The sequence below is a fragment of the Pseudophryne corroboree genome, chromosome 2 (genome assembly GCF_028390025.1).
Source record: "Pseudophryne corroboree isolate aPseCor3 chromosome 2, aPseCor3.hap2, whole genome shotgun sequence".
Taxonomy (NCBI): Eukaryota; Metazoa; Chordata; class Amphibia; order Anura; family Myobatrachidae; genus Pseudophryne; species Pseudophryne corroboree.
In genome coordinates, this window is record NC_086445.1 from 1,006,281,007 (window position 1) to 1,006,305,180 (window position 24,174).

Sequence of the window (24,174 nt, forward strand, 5' to 3'; positions counted from 1 at the left end):
GAATCCAGGAAAATACAGTAACGCATGTAGAAAATCTCCTGCTCTACCAGCAACATGCTGGGGGTTGTAGTTCACCAGACGATACAAGTTGCTCTAACGCATTTGTCTCCATACACACTGAGCGAAAACTCGGCTATCCCTGTCTAATCTAAGTTCAAGCAGAAGAAAAGGAGTCAGCTTGTTGAAAAAACAAACGGTGTGGTTGTAAATAAAGTTGGCACGCTTTGTATGAACAGGTCACCAGATGTATAAAGCTTTACACACAATGTGCTTTTAATGTGCTTCTCTGTGTGTTTTCACCTCTACAACCTCAAACCCCTATTCCAGGATAGCAGCAAACTGCTCGAATGAAAACATGCCTTAATGAGCCCAGGGCCGGCCATGTTACTTGGAAAATAGAAGTGAGTAATCCGATGTGGTTGCAAAGGGACTTGCAGCGACCACAGAGCAGCCCAGTCACTTAAAATATCTTTTTTTTTTCATTGCAAACCGTCACAGGCAAATAAGACTTTTTCTTTCCTGAAAGCCAAACTCACATGGCTTTTGCAGTTGTTGTTGGAGCTCAAGGATCAGAACGCTTAAGAAGACATAACAAAAATGACAGTAACAAAACACTTTTGAAATAAACGAAATCATATATTTCCATGTTGCGCTGCCATCGAAAAGAATATATTACAAAGTGCCCACGCCCACAACCTGCAGAACCAGCATATCAATAAAGCTTGCCAACTGGAGGCGGAGTGGGTGTGTTAGTGGAAGGACCAATCGCACAGCAGTCACTAGATTGCAGCTTATGATTAGTCCTCCTGATCAAACCCTCCTCGCCCCCGGTTTTACTCCGAGTCCCATGGAAAAATAGCTGGCGGGAGGGGGGGTGCACCTTAGTCAAATGTTTTCCTAGATAATAGGGCAGCTTAATGGGAAATTTGCATATGTAGTGGTCAGTGCCGGCCCTAACAAATATGATGCCCTAGACAAGATTTTGGCTTATGCCCCCTAGTACCGCAACTAGTTCCGCCTCTGACCATGCACCCCTTTCCCAGCACATTCACCCCTCACCCATAGCAGTCCTCATTTGTTGTTCCTACCCCCTATATTTTAAATAGGAACAGTGCGCACATTCAGCGCACAGCCCAAAAAGGGGTGTGTTCTTGCTGGGGAGGGGCATGGCCACACAATAGTAACCCCAATTCAAATTACGCCACACAGTAGTGCAACTTTATTCACATTATATCATGCGGTATCCTTTATTCACGTTACATCACACAGTAGTGCCCCTTATTCACATTACATTACACTGAATTGCTCCTCATTCACATTACATCACACCATATTTCTCTTTATTCACATTAGACCACACAGTAGTGCCTTCTATACGTAACGTATATACAGTAGAGCACCTTATACACATAATGCCACACATTAGTAATGCATTTATACACATACCACCACGCAGTAAACCCCCTTACACATATGACACACATTATCAATGTCCTTATAAACATAATTCACCTTACACATTATACCAACGTTTATTAATGCCCTTAAACACGTAATGTTCCTTTCACATATTCCGCACATTATTAGTGCACTTATACACATAATGACACAGATATTGCTGCACATTATTGATGCATTTATACACATGACACACATAATACCCCTCACACATACAGTATAACGTACACTACTGCACAACCAACCCACCCGCACGCAGCACTCACACGGCCGCTAACACTGTGACCTTTGCCTCTGCTTGGATACAGATGTGTTCTCATACATCTTGTCTCAATAAATCATGCAGCAGGAGAGGCCTGGCGTGAGTCAGCTGGCAGCACTTCTAATGTCGGGTGTCTTTTTCTTATCTGCGTCTAATTTGCATTACTATGTGGCTAGGATGCACAAGTGCACTGTATCTGCATACGAAATACTACATTTCAGTGATTACCAGGAATACACTGTAATGTAGCATTTTGTATGCAGATACAGCTGCAGCACATGCCCCAGGCGCCGGATTTGAGTGGCGCTGAGATGGCGTGCCACTATTAATATACATTACAGCCAGGGCTGGCCCGCAGGTAACAGGAGCGCTCGGTGATGGGTGACCATGTTGCATGTATATAGCAGACACAAAGATACATACTGTCCGCTCTCAGCACACAATCTTGGCAGCACACTGCGCTGCCCATCTGCAGCAACGCTGACCAATCATAGCTGCCGCTGCATCACCAGGAAGAAAGAGGCTGGGGTTGGTGGGAATTCTGTCCCGGTGGCGGAGGCTGGGGAGACAAGATCGAGTATGATCTGTACAGGATAGAGGATGACTAGGAGGTACAGTTCTCTGATGCGCTAGAGGTGCTTGCTGGGCTGGAAGGTGAGGAAGGCGGTCACTATATCCCCGGTCTGTGTGTGTAAAATGTGGCAGTGGCACCTCTCCTGGTGTTATCACGCTCAATGTCTGTACTTACAAGCCATGGGTCAGTCATGTGATTAGCTCCTATTTACATATTTTTTGGGGGGATGGGGTAGATAATGTGTGGTATAAGGTTCTTAAGTGTTGCATAGTGTATAAGGGCACTACTAATGTGTGGCATAGTGTAGTCTTAATGCCAGACTGTATTAGTAGGGCGCCACGTCGTGCACGATTTTTAAACAGCAAAATGCGTCCTGTCACTTTAGCGGTGCCATGCTAAAACAGCCTGCTGCTGCCATAAATGATATGGGCATTAAGGTCTGTGTTTACAACTCTGAAGAGAGCATAAAAGTACAAAATTCCACCTAAAACGGTACCAAAATGACCCACTTTTATCTTTACAGAAAGAGTGACACTTGACCTCCACTGATTGTAATATCATGTCATAGTGACAATAGTGACATAGTTGACGAGGTTGAAAAAAAGATAAAGGGGGGAATTCAAATGTTTGAAAAGTCAGTGAGTGTCTGTTTCCCCCTGTCTATTAGATAGGAAAAAACAGAGATACCCAACTGACTGATCAAACAATTGAATATCCCCCACAATGTCCATCGAGTTCAACCTGTATTATACTCCTTACACTAATCTGAATGTGACTATACAGTAGTTTACTATAATGACCAGGATGAAGTTGTTTATTTAGTCTAATAGCAAAAATAATTCATACTTTTTCTAATATATACTTTCTGTAAATGATATATCCTTGGATATTTCTTTCAGTTAGGAATTTATCTACTCCACTTTTAAACTTATTGACTTAGTCCACCATTACTACCTTCTCAGGCAGAAAATTCCAAATCCTTACTGCCGTTACTGTGAAGGGGTGTGGATCGTTGGGTTGACAGTAGCTAGGTCGACAGTCATTAGGTTGACACCTGAAACAGGTTGACACAGTCATTAGGTCGACATGGAAAAAGGCCAACATGAGTTGTTGTTTTTTTTTGTCGTTTTCTTTGTAAAGTGACTGGGAACCCCAATTAGTGCACTGTGTCCCCTCGCATGGCTCGCGAAGGAACCGCACTCTGCTACCGCTGCGCCCGGCACAGGTTACTATTCCCAATCGTAGTCCACGTGGATCGTAATGTATGAAAAAGTAAAAAATGTGAAAATTACCTTTTTCATGTATCAACCTTTGCCATGTCGACCTAGTGACCATGTCGACTTATTGCATTTTGACCAATAGTGGTCGACCTAATGAGTGTCAACCTAAGAGGTGTCGACCTAAATACCGGATACCATGTGAAGAACCCTTTCCTTCGTATGGTATTAAATTTCCTTTCCTCTAATCTCAGAGGGCGTCCGCGTATCCTGTGCAGAGATTTTTGAATAAACAAATCGCCCGATAGGTCCTTGTATTGTCACCTTATATACTGTATTTGTAAATGTTAATAATGTCCCCTCTTAACTGCCTCTTTTGGAGTGTAAACATACCTAACCTAGAAAGCCTTTCCGCATAGCCCAGTGCCTCTAGCCACTTAATCAATTTGGTTGCTTGCCTCTGAACCCTTTCAAGTTCCACAATATCTTTTTTATAGTACGGTGCCCAAACTGTACACAATATTCCAGGTGTGGCCGTACCAATGATGACATTTAGAATTTTATACTGTCTGTATATCATTTGTGTTGATTTGTTTTTGTTTTTTTGTTTTTTCAAATAAAAAGTTTTATAAATAATTTTATATAGTCAATATGTAGAACAAAAGATTGGGTATTGGTGTAACTATAATTTTGGTGGAAAAAGATATAAAATAATTGGATAACAGTGTGTACTAGCTAGAGATATTTAAATAGAGCCATTTGGTGAATATAAGGCTATAACCCCAAAGACAGATACAAAAGTAACTCTGTCGGAGAGCTCTTATGATTTCTCTGTGTTGGTGTATATATGTGTATATTGCGTTGCCGCAGTGCAATTCACATCCCTTTCGCTAAAAAAAGTGCTTGCTACTCTATGGGGTAGTGAACACTTTTCAGCGAGATCCCGCTGCCCTAAAGTGTGGCAGGTGTCATGGGAATTCGGTTGGACGAACAAGTCATCGGCAATTGAATTCCCCCTACTGTACAGTGGGGCAGATGCATTAACCTGGAGAAGAAATAAGGAAGTGATAAACCAGTGAGAAGTGCAAGGTGATAAACGCACCAGCCAATCAGATCGTTACTGTTAATTTACATATTGGAGCTGATTGGCTGGTGCGTTTATCACCTTGCACTTATCACTGGTTTATCACTTCCTCATGCCTTCTCCAGGTTAATACATCTGTCCCAGTGGTTGAAATGCACCATTAAACACCAACTGGAATCTCCATGTAGCAAATACTAACAGCCAGCGGCTGCTTCTGCCCCTGGGCTGCAGTGCCGGCCACACACTGCAGGGGGAGGGTGGGCAGTTAGCACTCATGCAATGTTGTATGCAATATATGTGCTGACTGCCAGGGATCAGCAGCGCCGCTGTGTTTCACTGACCTGCCGCAGCTGGGGACACAGCGCTGGTCACCATACCGACGCCAGGATCCCGTCTGTCCCAGGGATCCTGGCTTCAAATAATCTACAATAAGGAAGGATAATTGCACACTGAAAAGCAATAGAGAAAGCTATCTGGATACTTTATAATATTACAACGATTAGTATGAAATGCCTCTAAATGTAATCAGATTTGAATACATTAGGGGGTCTATTTATGAAGCAGTGAAAAGAGTGGAGAAGTGAGCCTGTGGAGAAGTTGCCCATGGCAACCAATCAGATGCTCCGTACAATTGTATAGTATGCAAATTATAAATGTTACTTCAATGCTGATTGGTTGCCATGGGCAACTTCTCCACTGGCTCACTTCTCCACACTTTTCACTGCTTCATGAATAGACCCCTTTGAATGGCACATAAATCAACTAATTAATGACCAGAGGGACTTCGGACTGCCATGAGTAGGTTACTTTTTATGTGTTGAAGATGCCTTTGTTTGGTTGGGAACAATGGGGGTAATTCCAAGTTGATAGCAGCAGGATTTTTTTTAGCAGTTGGGCAAAACCATGACCCTCATTCCGAGTTGTTTGCTCGCTAGCCGCTTTTCGCAGCATTACACACGCTAAGCCGCCGCCCTCTGGGAGTGTATCTTAGCTTAGCAGAATTGCGAACGAAGTATTTTTCTGTGCAGTTTCTGAGGAGCTCGAGACTTACTCTTCCAGTGCGATCAGTTCAGTGCTTGTCGTTCCTGGTTTGACGTCACAAACACACCCAGCGTTCGCCCAGACACTCCCCCGTTTCTCCAGCTACTCCCGCGTTTTTCCCAGAAACGGCAGCGTTTTTTCTCACACACCCATAAAACGGCCAGTTTCCGCCCAGAAACACCCACTTCCTGTCAATCACAATCCGATCTCCAGAACGAAGAAAAAACCTTGTAATGCCGTGAGTAAAATACCACACTTCTTAGCAAATTTACTTGGCGCAGTTGCAGTGCGAACATTGCGCATGCGCAATTAGCGGAAAATCGCTGCGATGCGAAGAAAATTACCGAGCGAACAACTCGGAATGAGGGCCCATGTGCACTGCAGGGGAGGCAGATTTAACATGTGCAGAGAGAGAGTTAGATTTGGGTGTGGTGTGTTCAATCTGCAATCTAATTTGCAGTGTAAAAATAAAGCAGAATTGGGGGGGGTGGGGGGGACAGGAAGAAGTCTGTACTGTTGACGCACTTGAGACAGAGTCAGTTGTATCATAAAAAGTAACCTTTATTAGATATGTATTAAAATGAGATGTACATTTGTATGTTTATCCCAAACTCGCAGTGAAACATAAGGTTTAAAATCACACAACAAACATATATGTGAATAAAGAAGAATAAAGAAATGTGAATGAAAGATTAAAAGGCGTGTCCACGTGTGGTTATTTTTCTTTTTCAGTTCCACCTTCACAAAATTGTTCCTGTATATACCCAAATTATACTAACAATTTGGGTATATACAGGAACAATTTTGTGAAGGTGGAACTGAAAAAGAAAAATAACCACACGTGGACACGCCTTTTAATCTTTCGTTCACATTTCTTTATTCTTCTTTATTCACATATATGTTTGTTGTGAGATTTTAAACCTTATGTTTCACTGCGAGTTTGGGATAAACATACAAATGTACATCTCATTTTAATACATATCTAATAAAGGTTACTTTTTATGATACAACTGACTCTGTCTCAAGTCAACAGTACAGACTTCTTCCTGTTCCCCCCCCCCAATTCTAGTTCATAATTACTGTAGTTGACTGCACCCCCTCGTATATAGAATATTGTTCGTTATTTAGGAAAAGGGGTCTCCACCAAGTGGGTTTATGGCAACGAAAAACATACACCCACAATATATTAGCATTATATTGAGTGTGCAGATACTATCTCTGTGTGTAAAAATAAAGCAGCCAGTATTTACCCTGCACAGAAACAATATAACCCACCCAAATCTAACTCTCTCTGCAAATGTTATATCTGCCCCCCCCTGCATTGCACATGGTTTTGCCCAACTGCTAAAAAATTTCCTGCCGCGATCAACTTGGAATTACCCCCCATGTTGCTATTTGTACAGTAGGCTAACCAGGAAAATGTTAAACTGTTTCTTTTTGGGACAGGTAAGACAGTTATTTGGGAGCACATTGGAATAAATCTATTTTTCTTTTGTGGGAGTTATATTGTGATTTATTTTTTTAAATGTCCATTCTGTAGCCTCCTGCACTGTCATACATTATGGACACATAGGAATCAATGCACGGTACAAGAGGTGCTGCATTGCCTGTGCCGCCATGCCCCCAGGTACACTGCTGAGATAGGTGTCTGCCAATCTCAGCAGATTCAGGTTGGGGCTGCCTAGGGGCAGGGCCGTCTTTTCGTATGGGCTCAATGGGCTCTTGCCCAAGGGCCCCAAGAGAATAAGGGCCCTAGGCTGATAGCTGAGGGTCTCCTCTTTCCAAGGGTACCAGATTTTTGAAAATCGGCCCTGGGGAACCGGAGATATCCGACTTAAAAGCAGTGGTCCCCATCCAAGCCTATTAATTGCTCTTCCCAGCCAGATATCTCGGGTTCTTTCTGCCTTAGAGTATTTCTGAGGGTATAAAACAAAATCTGTGGCTCTCCCCTTTTGTTGGACACTGGCAGCTTGTCTCTACTATGCCCAGAACCAGAGATATCAGCCTTCAAGCAGCTGGTCCCTGCTCCAGCTCCACACGCCTGGTATGCAGTTTTAGATTTTAGTTGGTGGATTGCTCTGGCTCCTGAACTCTGATCCCCAAGTCCCCAGAACCATTTGAAAGGTGGGCCTCTCTAGTTTTTTATCCCATTCAACGCTAAGAAATATATTTTCAGGAACTTGAGATATCTGCAGTCAAGCAAGCTGACCTCTCACCGGAAAATGATAAATATTAAGCCCACTCCACTACCCGCCCCTCCCCTACGTATTAAACACTCCCTATCACCCTGGAAGTTATGTACCAGGGCTTGTTCATTCAGCCCAATGCCCCCTTCTACAGTTTAGCCCCATCTGTGCAGTAAAGGAGTAATTAGAGAAATTACTGCTCCAGGTCCTACATGCTGAGCGGAAGATAGAACACCCCCTACCGCCCGCAGGACATCAAAGTTGCCGCTGATAGCTCCCCCACCCCTACCACTGGAGGATGGGTAGGGGGCCCAGTACATTGCTGTGCCCAGGGGTCTACACTGCTGTGAAGACGGCTCTGCCTAGGGGGTGTGCCACGCGCAAGCAGATGCCGCAGTCTTTGTAACGCTTTTCAGTCAACTTTAATGGAACTTTAATGGAAATATACAAACACTGCAAAGATAGTACTGGCGAGATTCACACCCAGACCTCAGTGCTGTGCGTCAGCATTGCTAACCACTACACCAACTGTGTAGACCAAACATGTAACACTTGTCTGTGTATTCATCAGACAAGCATGCCAAGGTGTATTTCCAACCTAAAAGGAACGATGCGCAAATGAACAAAAATAATCAAACACATGTACAAGCCCTTAATGCGGCAGCTTAGGCTCATTTGAAGTCTGGGCTTTCATTTTAAGGTGCTTGGAGGGCAGGAAAACAGTTACGCAATGTATTTAAGAAAAAAAAAGTATACAGCCACAAATGGGACCATTTTTGGCACTGGGGCTATGCTAATTTTATTACCCCCCTGCAACACTTCTCACCTGTACACTGCCGCTGACCACTGTATGGCAGGGCAGCCGCTGCGGCACATCATACAGGAGGAGAGAGGAAAATTGACCTCTGCAGCCCAGCACCCAGCAGAGTCTCCTCTCTCTCCCTGCATGATGTGCCGCAGCAGCTGGCAGTAGTGGACAGATGCCCCCCCCCCCCCCCCCCCCCCCCGCATTCACCACTATTTTAAACTGCCAGCTGAATGATTATTAGCACAATGCTGCAAAGGTGTAATAGTCAAAATTAAGGATCATATTTACTGATGAGTGATTCTTGTTATCACAGTCGTTACTAGTCTTTAAATTCTGCTCCAACCAACCAGGTGCTGTCATACGTTTGAAAAATGACAGGAGCTGACTGGTTGGAGCACCATATACTGTAAGATTGGTAATTATTATTATTATACTTTATTCATAATTATAGTTATTATTATCCTTTATTTATATGGCGCCACAAGGGATCTGCAGCGCTCAGTTACAGAGTACACAAACGAATAATCATAAACAGGAAAACAGCAACTTACAGTTCAAGACAATACAGGACAAGTACAGGGAATATATATAACATGGCTGCGTCAGCTGATGACACTGAAATAAGTATTAGGGCGCAGAAAACCGGGGGATTTGGTGCTGTTGAAGGGAGCCTTGAATAGAAGATAGTATAAGTGAGAGAGGGAAAGGCACATGAGGAACGAGGGCCCTGCCTGTGAGAGCTTACATGCTAAAGGGGAGGAACTGACATACAGGGGTAATACACATGGGGTAGCCAGTGAGAGTGGAACAAAGGTTTAGGATGTAAGTTGGCTGGGTTTGGTGAAGAAGTAGGTCTTGAGAGCTCGTTTAAAGTTTTGTAGAGAGGTGGAGAGTCTGAGGGGGAGAGGTAGAGAATTCCAGAGGAAGGGAGCAACCCGGGAAAATATCTTATTTAATGTGTCCCTAAGACCCAGTTTTAGTTCCTGTTTTTTCCTTGTGACATAGAGGTCAGGATGTAGTAGGTAATCCGCCCAGGGACTTGGACAAATAGGTTTAATTATTAAACATTCTAAAGAGGGCAAGTATATGTGCAGCCCATGGCAACCAATCACATTCTAGGTATCATTTTGCAGACTGTACTAGATAAATGATAGCTCACATCTGATTGGTTGCTAGAGTCAACACCTCTTCTTGTCCATTTTAGAAGGTTTGCTGAAGCCTCCTGTTAGTTTTTATTTTTCTGCTGCTTCTGTTTCCAAGAAAACAAACCCTCAAAGTGCAAAACCAAAAATGCTAATTTGGATATACCAGATTTAGTGGGTCTTATTTTTCAGCCGTCCGTATGACATTCATCACTGGGGAACGTCATGTGCTGTTTACACTAAGATGATCACTTTTCCAGTACTCGCATTATATTCTAAATAAAAAGCAAGATGAGTAAACTGCTAATAAAATGCTGCAGGCCGAGGGCTCATCTCTGGTCCCCCTGACATGCGACATGTGCTGCACTCATGGTATGTACACAACACTGAGAATATAAGGTAACTCTTATCACTCTGCAGATCGCTGTCCTCCTCTCATAAATTGCCACAGAGTAGGTGTCTTTCTGCCCCCACATTGGGGGCAGGATTGTGCAGAATGAGGCAGTCCCTCTTTTTCTCCCCTGCATCAGGACTTTCATGCAAAAATGCTAAAAACATTTGTGGCTAAAGATGATTTATAATACAGTTTTTGAACTTGTGAGCCAAATTCATACATTCTGTTCAGGCTTGGACTGGCCCACAGGGGAACAGGGGAAACCATCGGTGGGCCCTACTGCCTGGGGGCCCCACCTTCTGCTCTAAGGATCAGGTTCCAGGCTGTGCACTTGAATTATACATTATACACATGTTACCTTATACTGGACTGTGGTGTATTTTCTACAGTGCATTGCTGTTATTAATCTGGTACACAGTGTCAGACTGGGGCATGAAGGGCCCACCAGGGGGTTTGCCGTTGTAGGGGCCCATGCTTAAGGGTGTGGCCAGGCTCCACTGGGGCGTGGCCAGCCACCTCAGAGGTTTGGCTAACAATTACAGAGTACATGTTCTGTATCCCTTGGTAAACATATCATAAACCATATTCTTGTTAAGTATAATGTAACATAAGTATAATGCATAATTCAAGTGCACTAGAATATAGTCTGGAACCTGATCCCTAGAGGAGGAGAAGGGCCCACATGTAGTGGGGCCCACCGGTGGTTTCCCCTGTTCCCCTGTGAGCCAGTCCGACTGCTGGTACATTATCATGCATGCAGCAGCTGAATTTACTGTATATAGTTATGAAGGGGCCCAGACGTTGCACTCTCTAATATCTGGTCAAACCAATGAGGTGGCAGGCCACACCCCCTCTGCAGACTGGCCACACCCCTAACATGGGCCCCTACCACTGCATTCCCCCAGTGGGCCCTACACGCCCCAGTCCGACACTGATTCTGTTCTCTTCTGCGTCACTCCTATTTGTTTAATCATTCTGATTACCTTATAGCACAGAACAAAACCAACACTTATTAAGCCAGATATACACCTATAAAAGCAGCGCAATGCCGGTCGGACCTAACCTACGCCTAGCAACAACCAAATGTACTGTACAGTATTTGCCATGTAGTAATGGTATATTAGGAACACATGATGCAGGAGTAACACACAATGAGGCAGTTTGTAATTAAGAGATTGGTAAATATGAGATGTAAAGACACAGCGGGAGCTTTAACAAGGGTCAAAAGTTTCCGGAGGGTCAAGTGCGCCTGTAATTGGTTCTGCTGGCTCTGAATATCAGAAAGACAAAGTTCCTTTAAGTACTGAACTTACAGACGGAGTTTATGAATAGAGATCTGACGCTGTCTTGGGAATATTAAGTTATAGACAGGCCCAAGGGAGACTGCGGTATAAAGAAAAGAGATCTGTACACAACGGGGTAAACAGAAAATCGCGCTTTCTGTCGCATGTGGTCAAAAGGAGCCTATTATGGGACACAACTAATAAACTAATGGCATTGTGTGTCCATCATCCACAGAGTAGCAACTGACTGCAGGGTGAAAGCACACACAAGCAGTGATTATAGGAGCAAATATTAGTACATGCTGACATGTCACTCATCACACTGGTCTTCTTGATAGATCCAATGCATATTGTTTTACTATTTTACTGCTTAATATCAAGAGCGCCACAGAAAATTAATGTATGCAAGGACTGCCCAATAGACCTCAGGGCTCATTTAAAAATAAGTAAATAAATAAAACATCCTTACAGAACATTGCACAATTCATGTACAAACTATAGCCACAAGATATCACACAGGTACACACTCACAATTGAGTGTAGTACGGTATGCCGGCGCTCGGGCTCCCGGCGACCAGCATACCGGCGCCGGGAGCCCGACCGCCGGCATACCGACAGCGTGGCGAGCGCAAAGGAGCCCCTTGCGGGCTCGGTGGCGCGCTACGCGCGCCACACTATTTTATTCTCCCTCCAGGGGGGTCGTGGACCCCCACGAGGGAGAATAGTTGTCGGTATGACGAGTGTCGGGATTCCGGCGCCGGTATACTGTGCGCCGGGATCCCGACATTCAGCATACAGAAGACCACCCTCACAATTGTGTCCTGATTTTAAGACTTTTCAATGCGAGCAAAGAACAGGTTCACATGTACAGTACGTACATATATATATTTATATATATATATATATATATATATATTTTATATATATATATATATATATATATAGTATGTATACTTGGTCAGCACAGACAGTGTAATGGTGTGTGTGTGTGTGTGTGTGTGTGTGTGTGTGTGTGTGTGTGTGTGTATATATATTATACACACAGATATATTTATTTAATTATTTATTTATTTTGACTGTAAATGTACATATTATATATAGTTATATACATATTTATGTATATATATATATATATATATATATACTGTAGATATTATTTTTAATTTTAAAGAGAGTAATAATATAATAAGAACAAAGAATATTTTTCAATGTGTAAATAAGTGTAAAAAGTACTATAAGAAGGGAGAAGCAAACAAGAAGCAATGCATACAAAGCACTTTCCATCCATAGTGTAATATGATTTGCACGTTTGTGAGAGGAATAAGGGGAGAAGCATTGGACGAATACAATTTATGAAGCAGTGCATCTGCAACAAGTTAAGTCCTGCAGCCCCTACAGTGAGTTTCTTGTTAGAGAGCGCAGCTCAGCACAGCAAGAGGGGAAAGCTGAACTCTTCTCCCAAGTGACTGATCCGCATGTTTTCTTAATAAACCAGCTCTGGATATGACCTTCCTGTGTTGCTTCTCTGGCAGAAAGTTTAAGTGACCAATCTTCTTTCATATGCTTCTTGTGAGACTGGGCCTATTCCTAAAGGTGTGAAGTATACACTACAGTACATGACAACCACTTACTAAGAGCTGCCTGCTAACAAACACAGGCCACAGCAAAACAACGGGGTTTAATGTCTACCCGTCACCTTATTGCATCTTGCATTCTGATCCGTTATCCAGGGGAATTAAGTCTATCAAGTTTCTAGGAACTACAGTAGTGAGGCACTTTGTAGATCTTGGTGCCTCATGCCTCAGTGGTGTCACTGTTTCCTCGAAGATTGAATATTGTCTCCCCTACAAAATGGCTTTACCCTTTAACAATAATAACAAAACATATCCTCTTCAATCCCTATGTAATATCCTGATTTTACATATATATATATATATATATATATATAATTCTTCTGGGTTTTTGCAACTACTAGTAGGAGCTGCCATATTGTTTAGCCAGTCGCCACAAGTGAAAACACAATCCATTGACCGCAAGCAACAGTGCCCCCAGTGGGCAAAATCCAACTGCTCATGGTAAGAGGATGAGTAGTTGCTTTTATCAATCAAGAACTCTATAATAAATCAGACATGCGTCTACTCTTGTCTTACCAAGCGGGAACAGTTATTTCAGAAGTTTATTTTGCTTAAAAATTGGTGAAAAATTGAGTACAGTTTCCCTTTAATTATATGGCCCCATTTTGCAAAAATAAAATAAAAATTTATAGTAAATTTTGGAGATAAAAGTTCACGAAAGACGTGATAACGAGGAACTAATTAATATTAAGTATGGTGCTTGGACAGATTGAATCTCTACAGCCTCTGATGAGTCTCTCACTAAAGCCTTTCCTCTGTTTTACACATCACCATTCATCCTGATCACTGACCTCACTTCAAAAAAAAAAAAAAAAACATGCGTGAAAACCAAATATATAATCCCATCTGGATGATACAACCAAGAGACATTTAACAAACATCGGATCTTTGCCTCCCCTTTAATGCCTTATTAAACAAGGGGGGGGACAGGCTATCATATGTCAAAATAAACTGCTTGTAAATCTAAACTTCTCAATTTGGAACCTGGAGTTTTCTGGGACGTCACTTGTTATAAATGACAAAACAGTCATCAACTTTTCCCGAAAACGAATTTAATAGATTATAATGCTCTGTAAACCTTTGCACGAAGACGGGGAGAAAAAATCCTTGCTGGAGACACCAGAACGGCAGAGGTAGAGAATATTTTTAGGGAAAAAAGAGTGGAAACTTAATAAACTATTCACATACATGACAGTTTTTGACATTCATAAGCTACGAGCAACATGTGTCCTACAAGTGTCAGAACGATGATGAAGACACTTCAACGTCAAACTTGTAGTCTCGTGGAGAGTCGTATACTTAAGAAAAGTTCATTAAAATCCAGGAAGGTTGGAAAAAAAAGTTTCAATCTTACCGAGCCTTCGGAATGGAGACGATCCTAGATCCCAGGATGGGGACGTTCACCCTGCAGCAGCAGAGGGAGGAGGTTGGATGCGAGGAAGGCTGGACTGGAAGCTCCCCTGGCTGAAGCAGCAGCAGCCAGCCTGAATGTGTATGTGTAGTATCTCCCTGTGAGCAAGTGGCGAATGTGTGTACACTGCAAGCTCTGTGCCTGTGGATGGAGCAATCTGCACTGACTCAATCCCTGGCAGTGGTTTCAGCCCAGAGTGCAGAGTCTGTATGAGTCTTTTTCTTTCTCCAATCATGGATCAGTGAAAACCGACTACAGTCCTCCCAGACTGCAACTTCCACTACTGCAGCAACGTACCCCACAGACCACCAGACACAAACCTAGAAGACAAACCCAAGGTCTCACAGGCACTACACATATAGTACACGAGTTCCTGAGCCTGAAAAAGAAAACGACGTAGAAACAAACACATAAAAAGTACTGAAATAAAATAATCAACCGTTTTTCAAAGACAAAAAAATATGTAAGATAATAAAATAAACCTAAATAACTTTAGATTCTTTTACAGATGGAAGTAATACACATTTGAAACTTTATGGTAAGTTGATTTTCAGCGAATAAAAACCTGTAGATTGTTCCGTTGAATCATGATTTTATTCATCATTTAATTAATGATTTTTGTAGAAATTAAAAATTGCATTAATTTTCTGAGGTATTTTTTTCTTTTTTGAGGCTGATTTGCAAACACTGAATTTTGGTGCAAATTTGTACTAAACCTCAGCAACCAATAAGTAATCAGCTCTTATCTCTGTAGTGCAAGTAACACAATAAAAGAAAATGTCTGGTTCGTCAATACGGTTTTGTGCAAATTTGCACCGGAATGCATAGCTAGGGTAAAAACAAGGAAATAAAACATCAATCTGGTGGAAAAGAACAGTTTTATTAATAGACGGCTCTGAAAAAAGTCGTCTGTGCGCAGTGGTGGCAGCCATTTTGTGGGATGGGCCAATGTTCATGAGATTCATGTCTATCCTTTGGAACCGGAGGATTCGTGTCACAGTGACATCAATAGTTCATGGGGAATCAATAGGCGGCATTCTCATAAATATTGGTTCAGCTGCCGGTCACATGTGTACGGGATAGGAACGCAAACACGATAAAAAAAATGTTATTCCAAGTAAGACGAGTTAGAATGACATGCAGTTAGAATGACACAAGATATTCTCTGAACTTGAAATTAAATTTCCAGATCTTAAAAACTAGTATTATAAATGAACCCGGCTACCTTCTCGCTTTTAGGCGGAATATTGACATGGCCGACGGTTGCTGTAATCTAAGTAGAAAATACACAAAGCCCTTGCAGTGCGTTGCCTCAAAAAAGAATTGAGCCAGCCTGGGGTCCTAGAGCTCTCGCTGCACAATCTATTAATTGGTGGCCATTAAGGTGCTGTGTGACTGCGTGAAGCACACAGAAGTCTGATTGTGACTGAGCAGTGTTTCCAATGAAAGTGGAGTTATTTTAGCTGCAGACATGTTTACATTACTGTGGTTTAGTCTATAACTTTCTCTTTTTCTCGCTCAGGATTTTACTCCATGAAGCAAAGCCCTCAGCTTCTAGACATTCCAAAAAGTCTGCCAAAATAATAGAAAAAAAAATACAGAAATATATTTAAAAAAAATAAATAAATACAAAGATTTAAAGAAAAAAAAAAGACGAGCAAGACCCCCATGCCTGGTCCAGGGGGCTGAGTGGATAGAATTCTTACCCGACCTGTAGATTGCACTCACTGGATCCGCTCACGTCTTTGCAGAGCTCTTTGTTTTTTTCTTAGCTTCAATATTAAATCCGTCAGGGTCCCATTTCCTGTTTGTAAGAGAAAGTGATCCCAACACGGAATTTGGAACCTACCTTGCGCTGGATGTGTTTGTTTCATATTCTAGAACAAAAAGAAAATCTGGATATGAAAAGAATATGTCCATTCATTGACTCATTGTCAAATTTAAAGTGACCAAATCCTATAAAAAAACATACACCCTCTGCACAGAACAGGGGTACCGCCCCCAAGGAGTTCTCCAATTACTAAAGTTTGTGTTTGTAAATCAGAACATTTTATATGGGACATGCAACTTTTGCATTTAATAGCTGTCAAAACACTTTTCTCTGTTTGGTCTATGACACTTCATTACATTATTATCTTGTGTACGAATAGGGAACAGTATATGCGATATTTGGTTTCGATGTACATGACAGTGCATCCTTGTTCAAAGAGTTGCAGCACTGACAGCAGCAGCGCACAGTGGAGGCGTTATGACTAGTTTCATCACCATGCTTCATTCGATATCCCTCACGGGTACTTGTCCCGTGGTCTGCCACGCACAGTGTCCGAGAGCAAGCGGATATGGTGGCAAGAGTAGAAAGAGTCCATTTGTGCCTTAAGAAACAGACCCCCTATCATGCTTGTTTTAATACAAGGGGAGTAGGAGGGAAATTGCCACCCAGCCTGCTACTAATATATGCTTCTGTGCCACTGTCCCAGCCATCTACTATTTATTTTGAGTTGCAGACATCACTGAGCAGGACTTCACTGCGGCCACCCTATAATACAGGTACACCACCGATTATCCGGCACCTCATTGGCCGGCACCTCTTTTAATCCGGACACATGAGGTGCAGGGGGAAGTTAGCCTGTGGGTGTGAGTTAGGTTGTGGGAGGCACTTAGATAGGCTGCAGGAGGTCTTAGATTACCGGTAGCATTGGGAGGCTTAGTTAGGCTGTGGGTGGGGGAGTCTGGCTGCGGGCAGGTTGTCGGGCTGTGGAGGGGAGTCAGGCTGCAAGTGGGGAATAAGGCTGTGTGGCCCAGGTTAGGCTGTAGGAGACAATCTGGATAGAATTAGGCTGCAGTGGTGGGATCAAGATGCTGCCGACGCCATCGTCAGTGATGCCACCGATAATCCGGCAAAACCGATAATCCGACACAGTGCTGGAACCGAGGGTGCCGGATTATCGGTGGTGTACCTGTATTACAAAGGAGAGGGAGGGTTGGAGCCTGAGGACAAGCAGGGGGCGGTACTACACATGGGACTGTTCAGTGCTGCAGGCACCAGCGGAGATCAGAGGGGGTGGAACTGCTGCAGCCCCAGGAACCTCTCTGTCCACAGTGAGAAGAGCCACATACTGTACCATGGCTGTAAGGTGAGAGGTGGGTGCTACAGGGGAAACACTATCTTGATTGCACTGTGCCCTAGTCTGTGTGCCCCAGTCTCACTCTGAGCCTCCCTCTTTGTGTGCCTCAGTTTGTACCTCCCACCGAGTACCCCAGTCTGTGCCTCTCCCTGTGTGCCCTAGTCTGTGCCTCCCTCTTTGTGTGCGCCAGTCTGTGTCTCCCTCTTTGTATGCCCTAGTCTGTACCTCCCTCTGGACGAGATTTATCAAGCCTTGGAGAGAGATAAAATGGAGAAGCAACCATGCGTCCTGCTTGTTCAGAATAAATGATATTGAGCACTTTTGCAGTATATGTCACACTTGTCTCCGCTGATAGTGTTTCGGTAGCCCTTTCATGCTTCAGACTAGAGAGTGGGTGACTGTATGGCTGGCAGTAGCTCTGGACTGACCGTTCTCACTGCAGGATCAGCGGGCAGGTGTAAACGTTCAGTGGAGGCAACTGTGACCTATAAAGGTGCAAAAACGAAATTAAATCTGAACTAAAGGGACACCATTGATCCCATGTAATTTATCAAATCCCCAGCATTACACAGCGAAGGATATGGGGGGTCATTCAGACCCGATCGCTGCTGTGCATTTTCACACAGCAGCGATCAGGTCTGAACTGCCGACGGCTGTCTTAGCATTGCGATCGCCTCTTCCTGATTGACAGGCAGAGGCGGTCGCTGGGCGGGAGGGGGCGGGCCAGTGGCGTTCGGTCGCCGTTTAGGGGGCATGGTCCGGGCAACGCAGACCCGAACCGTTTGGGGGAGGGGGGCGGGCCGCAGCGGCTGCGTGACGTCACACGCAGCCGCTACGACCCGAGCAGCGACGAGTAGCTCCCTGCCAGCGTGCAGGAGCTGCGCTGGCTGGGAGCTACTCCTAAAGTACAAAAGCATTGCCGCCATGCGATACTTTTATACTTGTGCGGGGGGGTCGGGCCTGACATGCAAGGCGGACTAGCCCTGTGCTGGGCGTCCCCCCACATGTCAGGAAAGATGATCATAGATGTGCTAAATTTAGCACATCTACGATCAGGTCTCAATCACCCCCATTGACTCTTATTTTTGCTACATACCTGTGTGATTGATTTATATTTAGTCTATAAGTGAAGCTCACTATTTTTACCATTTACAACCACCTTGCATATTCTTTATTAACATCCATTACAGTGCAGTTGATACTGATTGTGGGTTACAGTTTGGCACAGGATTAGCAACCTTAACATGCCACCAAATAGTTATTAGGTATTGCACCACTGACACTGTAGGGGAAGACATATACTGCAACACCCAGCACTCTCCATCTACCTGTACTCTGCGCAAGATTTGCTCAGGGTGCAAATCTAAAGGAGGCGCAGTAAAAGGAGATTTATGGTAAGACTTACCATAGTTAAATCTCTTTCTGCGAGGTACACTGGATTCCACAGGTAATAACATCGGGGTGTAGAGTTGGATCTTGATCCGAGGCACCAACAGGCTAAAAACTTTGACTGTTCCCAGGATGCACTGCACCGCCTCTTCTATAACCCCGCCTCCGTGCACAGGAGCTCAGTTTTGTTAACCAGTCCAATGCAGTAGCAGGTAAGAGAGAAGGCAGATGTTAGTCACATAGAACCACGTTCTCACGACAGGAGAAGGGACCAGCGGCTAATGCTATACAAACCCAAAGAAGCTAAGTGCGTCAGGATGGGAGCCCTGTGGAATCCAGTGTACTTCGCAGAAAGAGATTTAACCATGGTAAGTCTTACCATAAATCTCCATTTTCTGCAGCGGGATAGACTAAGATTCCACAGGGAATAACATCGGGGATGTCCTATAGCAGTTCTTCATGGGAGGGGACGCACTGTAGCGGGCACAAGAACCCGACATCCAAAGGAAGCATCCTGGGAGGCGGAAGTATCAAAGGCATAGAACCTGATGAACGTGTTCGCAGAGGACCACAAAGCCGCCTTGCACAATTGTTCAGCAGACGCGCTACGGCGGGCCGCCCAAGAAGGTCCAATAGACCGAGTAGAATAGGCCTTGATAGCAGCAGGAGCTGGGAGACCATCCTGCACATAAGCTTATGCAATCACCATTCTAATCCATTTGGCCAAGGTTTGCTTGTTTGTAGACCAGCTGCGTTTGTGAAAACCAAACAGTACGAAGAGGGAATCTGACCTCCTGATAGAGGCAGTCCTCTCCACATATATACGGAGAGCCCGTACCATATCCAAAGGCCAGAACCACAATCTCTTGGTTAAGGTGGAAAGATGACACCACCTTAGACAAATAACCAGGGTGAGTTCGAAAAACTGCCGGGTGACAGTGAAATATCAGAAAGGGTAGACGACAGGACAAGGTGCCTAGGTCCGACACCTTCCTAGCAGAGGCAATAGCCAAGAGAAACAGGACCTTAAGCGTAAGCCATTTCATGTCCACAGACTCAAGAGGTTCAAATGGAGACTCTTGCAGGGTGCTAAGAACTACAGACAGATCCCATAGAGCCACAGGAGGGACATAGGGAGGTTGTATCCGCAATACACCCTGAGTGAAGGTATGTCCAGGCCTTGTTGCAGAAAAGTCCAGGCCTTGTTGCAGAAAAGCCAGAAGCCATGAAGTTCTGAACTTATAGACATCATAGTTCTTAGCAGCACACCAGGTGAAGTAAGAGTTCCAGACCCTGTAGTAATTCCGATCTGAAGCTGGTTTATGGGCTTTCAGCATAGTTTGGATGACCGCCTCAGAGAATCTTTTGGCCCTTAGGACTGATGCTTCAAGAGCCATGCGATCAAAGCCAGTCTGGTCAGGTCTGGGTAGACACAGGGGCCCTGAACGAGGAGGTCTGGGCATTGAGGAAGAAGTAGAGGACATTCCATCGATAGACCCTGCAGGTCTGAGAACCAATGCCGTCTGGGCCATGCCGGAGCGACCAGAAACAGGACTCCTTCTTGCTTGAACTTCCGCAGTACCCTGGGCAGGAGAGACACTGGAGGGAACACGTATGGCAGCTGAAATTCCCATGGAGTTGCCAGTGCGTCCACGAACGCTGCTTGTGGATCCCTTGTCCTTGATCCGAAGACCAGAACCTTGTGACTGTGTCAAGACGCGATCAGGTCTACATCTGGTAGGCCCCACTTGTCCACTAGGAGTTGAAAGACCTCCAGATGAAGGCTCCATTCTCCGGCGTGTACATCCTGACGACTGAGGAAATCCGCTTCCCAGTTGAGGACACCCGGAATGAACACTGCTGATATTACTGGCAGATGGCGTTTCACCCAACAAAGAATTCTTGACACTTCCATCATTGCAGTGCGGCTTCGAGTGCCGCCTTGATGATTAATGTAAGCCACCGTGGTTGCGTTGTCTGATTGTACTTGAACAGGCCTGTTCCTTATCAGAGGCAGGGCCAGCGTCAATGCCTTGAACACTGCCAGCAGTTCCAGAATGTTGATGGGGAGGAGAGACTCCTCCTTGGTCCAGTGACCCTGAAGAGAATGTGCAATCTGCAAGTAGCGGAGGAGGATCCCTCTCCGTGGATTTTTGCGTAAAGAAGCTCATAGACTTCATTAGCAAACGTCATCTAATGATGTAATTAGCTTAGTTACACTTTATGGAGTTTGGCGCATGCGGCAACATCGCTGCCCCATAGAATTACATGGGGCTAGCTGTGCCGTGGGACAGCAGCTGATTTCTTTTTAATGCATATGGGGATCCATACGTATTGAAGTAAACCTGCAAAAAACAGCACATCACGTATCAAATTAAAGGTCTTGGTCCATGCATTTGCAGAAAAATATTGGTGTTGTAATTGGTTGCTTCGTTTCGGAGTTATGTGGCAAAATGTCCACCTGCCATTTACAATACATCGTCAATGTGCTCTGGAAAATGTGACAGGTGGGTGACCTGGAACATGTGACCTGCTCGTGGTCTGGAAACTGTAACAGTTATTTGTAGCAACCCACTAAGCAGGGATTTTTCGAAATTTGACTCCTAAGGGGGTGAAAAGGAATAAAATGTTCTGGCCAGCAAACCTTAGTTATTATGATTATTTTAAAAATGACCGTATGTAACATGCGTATATGGACAATGTTTGCAGCTAGACTGTGGATTTAAAAATACTATTGATATGTAATAGGGACCTTTATATGGAGGAAACTGCTTGGTACATGTGTGTATTTGATATATATCTTGCATATTAAGTATGCACTGTGGTTGTGTGTGTGTCCGTGTGCAGTGTCGGACTGGGGCATGTAGAGCCCACCGGGGGAATGCAGTGGTAGGGGCCCATGTTTAGGGGTGTGGCAGGTCTTCAGAGGGGGTGTGGCCTTCTACCTCATTGGTTTGACTAACCATTAGAGAGTGCAACGTCTGGGCCCCTTCATAAATGTATACAGTAAATTCAGCTGCTGCATGCATGATAATGTACCAGATTAATAACAGCAATGCACTGTGGAAAATACACCATAGTACAGTATAAGGTAACATATAATGTATAATTCAAATGCACAGTCTGGAACCTGATACGTAGAGCAGTAGGTGGTCCCCCAGGCAATGGGGCCCAGCAGTGGTTTCCTCTGTACCCCTGTGGGCCAGTCCAAGCCTGTCCGTGTGTATGATGTACTGTGTATGCATGCATACTTCATAACTGGTCCAAATGTGGCAGTACTATTTAGGTTTCGGACAAATATTCCGTTGAGCCAGAACTTTGTCCTGCGTGTGAGTATACTGTAGTTGGGAGATACCTCACACTGCCTTGTATCTGATACACCGATAACTAGTAAGAAATGCATTTGCAGGGAGAACGGAGAGGACCATGTAGTCTATTACTAGGCAGACCCCCTTGGACAGTGCACATTGGGCTGCCTTGATGAACTTCCCCCTCAGGCTAAAAGCTGCCAGCCAGCCTCTGCTCTGCAGAATCTGCACCTAACTTTTCTCCCACAGTTCAAGCGGCTGCAGCTGCCGGTAAAGGTCTACTATACCATAACCATTAACAAAGCCCAGGAGCAGAGTGTGAAAGTGGCTGGTGTGGATCTGAGGAGTGCCAGCTACTCCCATGGCCAGTTGTATGTTGCCTATTCCGGAGTCAGCTCCTCTGACAGTCTGGTCATTCTCCAGCCTGAAGGAAAGACTAAAAATGTAGTTTACCAGGAATTCCTTCAAAATTCTGTAGTGAAGCACGGGTATTCAGCTAGTATTTATATTTAATAATTTTGTGCATTAACCACTTAAGTGCCATGCACGGGGCCAGCTGCACTGGACAGACTGGCTATCCCAGAAGATATTTGGGGTATGCCAGGGCTGCTCCTCCATGCCGATTCCCCTCCTCCCTTTTCCCTAGTAGTCCGGTCAGTGAGGCTGAGTTTTGCAGAATGACGCAATTGCGTCGCGACGTCACAACGCAACTGCGTCATTCCCCAAAACTCCGCCATCCTGATCGGACTACTAGGAATGAGAGAGGAGGGTCAGTGTTTGCGATTTTACACCCCATATGCAATGGGTCATACAGGGCCATATAGCATATGAAATGTCATGGATTGTTTTATTATTACAATAATACTGGTAATTGCCAAATTAGGGCTTATAACCTAATAATGAAAATAATAAAATTGGGGGTGACCATTCATTTTGTGCTTAGGGGCATCCTGACCCCTATATCCACCTCAACCACCCAGGGCAGGCAACAGTGCGTGAAGTGCGTGACTGCATGACTCCAGACAACATTCCCAGCTCCCCCAACCCATCCCAAAGCCCTATATCCCCTCACCAATCCACTCTTACCCCGGGGAGAGACTCTCCTGCGCTGCACTCCTCAGTATCCAGACCCGAACACCGCACAGCAGGTACCATGCCTCCCTCACACCCCACCAGGAGAGGCCAGCGCAGGGCACGGGAATCCTGGCCAGCTGAGCTACTGCTATGTCCCATAATGGCCTGCAACAGAGCTGGCCCCATAAGAGCGGGTTGCACACTTGTGCCGCACAGTCACTGCGCCCACACAGCCTAGCTCGCTGCCCTACTTGAACAAGATGGGTTCACATCCCTGCTGGGCACTAAGCGGCTTATTCTTGGGGCCCCTTTAATCCTTGGGGCCCGGTACAGGTGTCCCCTTTGACTCCCCCCGTCGCCAGCCCTGCAGCCACCATACAATACAGACAGCATTAGTGACTGCCATATAAAACAGAAAGCATCACTTACCGCCATATAATACAGAGCATTTTTTGATCGCCTTAAATATCATTCCCTCATCAATAAGGAACCTCTTCTCTTAAACCATTAACTTCTTAAGCATCATCAAACAATGCTTAAGTAGTAGCCTCAACATCCTGAACTAATATTCCATTCTTGTACATCAACCCCCTAATTACCTTCCACAATCTCATTAAAAAAGTAATCTTAATTAACCCTAATAAAGCATTAACCCCTTTACCATTATTCTTCATATTGCCTAGCATTATATATACCCATTACCCCAAAATACTAATAACTTACCAGTTGTTGAGCTACTGTATCCTTTTTCTTGTAGATACAGGAACGTTCAGGGAAGCAGCAG

At 44.4% G+C, this 24,174-nt stretch overlaps 1 protein-coding gene across 1 annotated transcript in view; it reads right to left on the reverse strand.

Moving 5' to 3' along the window:
• Positions 1-14,651, reverse strand: part of ERG (ETS transcription factor ERG) — a 388,215-nt gene extending 373,564 nt beyond the window's left edge. The window contains exon 1 of the mRNA XM_063956572.1: positions 14,438-14,651. The gene's annotated coding sequence lies outside the window, so the exon portion shown is untranslated. The remainder of the gene's footprint in view (positions 1-14,437) is intronic.
• Positions 14,652-24,174: the final 9,523 nt, after the last annotated feature.